Below are 3,522 nucleotides of genomic sequence, written 5' to 3'. Positions count from 1 at the left end.
ACACTATGCTCTAGGCATAAGAATTGATAAGTGGCTAGACAGACAGAACAGTCAACCTAAGAGAGACCCCAAACATTTTAATACTTAGTAGTTCATAAAGGAACCAACGGAGAAAGATTTGGATTATTCAAAAAATGATGGAAAATTTATTTATTTGTAAAAGATGAAAATTACAGCCTCACCCGATAGATTAAAATACATTACAGTGGATTAGCATAAAAGTAAAACACGAAGCCTTTTAAAATCAGAAGAAAATATCAAAATTGAGCACTTTCTAAGGGCCACATCAATACAATTAATTATTATGAAAAAGAATGAGATTTTCCAACAAAATAAAAGAAGTTCTTAAGTGTCTAAAGAAACAATAAGCACCCAAAAATGCAAATGACAAACTGGCAAAAGTATTTTAACACTGTGATAAAGAGTTAATATCCTTATTTTACAAGCAAACCTTACAAAATATTAAGAAAAAAACTGCACCAGAAAAATAGACAAAAAGGATATGAACAGAAGTGCAGACACCCAATAAACATGAAAGAATGTTGAATCTTAGAGATAAAGAAAGAATGCACAATAAAATTAAAAGATAGCATATTTTCACCTATCAAAATAGCAAAGATTTTAAAATAAGGGACTTAGGCAATAGGTACCATGAGCCTCGAGAATATGTTTATTACCTTTGACCCTAAATTCCACCTTTAGGAATCTGTCTGAAAACTTGAATTTTGAAAATAACAGCCCCATTTTTTAACTTAATTATTTTATTTTTTAAATTTATATATTTTAGTCATATTAATAATGTAAATTCACATGTATATTTTATTTGTTTTATTAAGTCCTATTTGTCAAGATAGAAAGCTATAATATTTTTTAGTTAATGGGTTAACAGTTTGATTTATGACTTTAAGTAGCTGGACATTACTAATTAGCTATGTTATTTATGAAATAGCTTTTCAATATTATCACATTAAATATTATATTTGCTATGCAAAGGAAGCACAAGGTGATCCCTTTGGAAAATTTTTAACTCATCAAGTATTGTAGAAATAACCCCATTTTTAAAAAAGCAAACTCTCCTTCCATAAATTTATGCTAACTGTGGCCAAAACCCACAAAATTATATCTGATTAGTCTCCTCTTTTACGTCATTTTACAATATTGTAAAGAGAAAGGGTTTGCAGTCAACTTGTTGAGTTGCTAGTACTGTGACAACAGGCAAGTTATTTAACCTCTGTGAACCTCAGTTTCTTAAACTTAAAAAATTTTTTTAAGTTTTAATTTCTTAATTTTAATTGAAAAATTTTTAATTTTATATTGGAGTATAGTTGATTAACAATGTTGTGTTAATTTCAGGTGTATAGCAGAGTGATAAGTTATACATATACATGTATCTATTCTTTTCAAATTCTTCTCCCATTTAGGTTATTACAGAGTATGGAGTAGAGTTTCCTGTGCTATGCAGTAGAACCTCAGTTTCTTAATCTTTAAAATGGGATTTTGCTGTTAGATTAATTCCCTAAAGTATCAGAGGGCAAATAATAATTGCTCAGTAAATGATAGTGTCATGGTTTCCATGTTTCCATGAGATCATTCTCTTCCAACTCCTCAACATGTGTTTGCTGATTTGATTTGAATTAACAGGCAAACCACCATTCTGTGTTTAGGAATCTGGTAGAGAATAGGAATCTGGTAGAGAGAAGGAAAGCATTTTAGAAACTTCTAAGGATCTTGGTGTTTGCAGATGAAAAGCCGGTGGGCACCATACAGAATAAACTAGTCCAAGCGCTCAGATGGAAGAAGGAAGCAGGGGCTCATGGGAAATGGTGAAGTGTCGATCAGCCTAGACAAAAAAAAAAAAAAAAAAAAAGCAAGCAGTTGGCCACACCAGTTTTCAGGACATATCTATCCTGAAGGAAGTCACCAAAAATATTGCTCCACTTGAGCTTGAAAAAAACTGTCCTGAGGTTTTAGGATGTACCTGTCATAGATACATGCCTTCCTGTGAGAGACACTCATCATTTGTATCAAGATAAACTTGCTCACTGGTGCTTCTGCGTGATGCAGGAGACTTAAAACTGGTGCGGAGACTCGGTTAACAGGACAGCTTCTGGGTGAGATGACCTCTAGCTGGCTTCCAGATTCCCACTAAAGAAAGTGGAACAGCCTGTCTTAGAGCTGGAAACTAAGGGTGACTGACTGACACGTGACAGGAACAGGGAGGGATTTCTGTCATCTACAGCTTAAACCCGACCTGATTCAAGGAAGGTGTGATCTAATCTGGGACTGACTCCCGTAATGCAGACATCAGGCAGACTCCCTGCCCCCAGAGACCACAGCTCGTAAAACTTCAAAGCCCGACCCACCGTATCTGTGAATTCCTGGGGCTTATATTCTCACGATCCCTTCTGCCTCTGGCCTCTCTGTTCCTCATGCAGCCCCTGCTTGGCCCTCTATCAGCCTGGCCAGGAACTCAAACCCTTCAACACTTTCCACAAAGAATTCACTCAGCCCAGGCACTTCATGAGTTTAGTTGTCTTAACTCAGTTGTTCTCCACTGGGGGCAATTTTGCCCCCCCGGGTGACATTTGGTAGTGTCCAGAGACATCTCTGGCTGTCACCTCTGGAGGATGTGTGCTAGTGGCATCTACTGGGTAGAGGCCAGGGATGCTACAGGGCATAGGAATGCCCCCATGACAAAGAATTATCAAGCCTCCAATGTCAATAACGGTGACATTGAGAAACTACCTTAACTGAAGGTGTGAAGGTCATGGGGCTGGTGGCCTCGCGCAGTGCATGGGTTTCTGCCATCTCTATGACTTCCTTTTCTCCTTTTCCTCTCTCTCCCTCTCTCTTTCTCTCTCTCTCTCTGTTGCTTCTCAGGAGCAAAACAAATTCCTCTCCCTGTCTCATGGTCTGCAATTCAGCAATCATCTTTAGTAGTAAAAATATGCCTTTGGAGTCTCATCCCCTCTACCAAGTAGCTGGTCAAGTTATTTCTTCCAAATACCACACTCTCCTTAAGAGGAATTCTGGTAAATACGATTCTACTATCTTATTAAATACACATGTAAAGGGACTACTTACCTGGGAAGTGGAAGAGGCTTAGACCCTCACCAGTATCCACCAAATTTGAGGGTGAGAGCTGGAGAGTGTGTGTGGGACAGCGGGGGCAGGGAAGGGAGGGAGAGAAACACCAAGCTTCAGCCAGCCCTTTAGAATCTTTGGGGAGCAGTCAAGTCCAGCTCCAGCTCTTGGAATGGACGGCGGTCTCAGGCAGAGTCAGGGAACGCGGTGCTGCTGGCTCAGAGCACAGCTGCATCAGACAGAGCGTGTATGTCGCTGTGAACGCGAGCAGGGGTCTCTGGCATGTAGGTGAAACCCACTGCCCAAGGACCTATGGAGCTGCCTTTCTTCCTTCTTCTCTCCCAGCCCCCTCCATGCTCTCTGACGAAGCTGCTGGACCTTCGACCTAGCAAGGTGAAACTAGAGTCAATCTCTTTACTTGCGTAAAAAATTCAAACA

Source organism: Lagenorhynchus albirostris, chromosome 16, assembly GCF_949774975.1.
Source record: "Lagenorhynchus albirostris chromosome 16, mLagAlb1.1, whole genome shotgun sequence".
Taxonomy (NCBI): domain Eukaryota; kingdom Metazoa; phylum Chordata; class Mammalia; order Artiodactyla; family Delphinidae; genus Lagenorhynchus; species Lagenorhynchus albirostris.
This window is presented reverse-complemented; position numbering follows the sequence as displayed.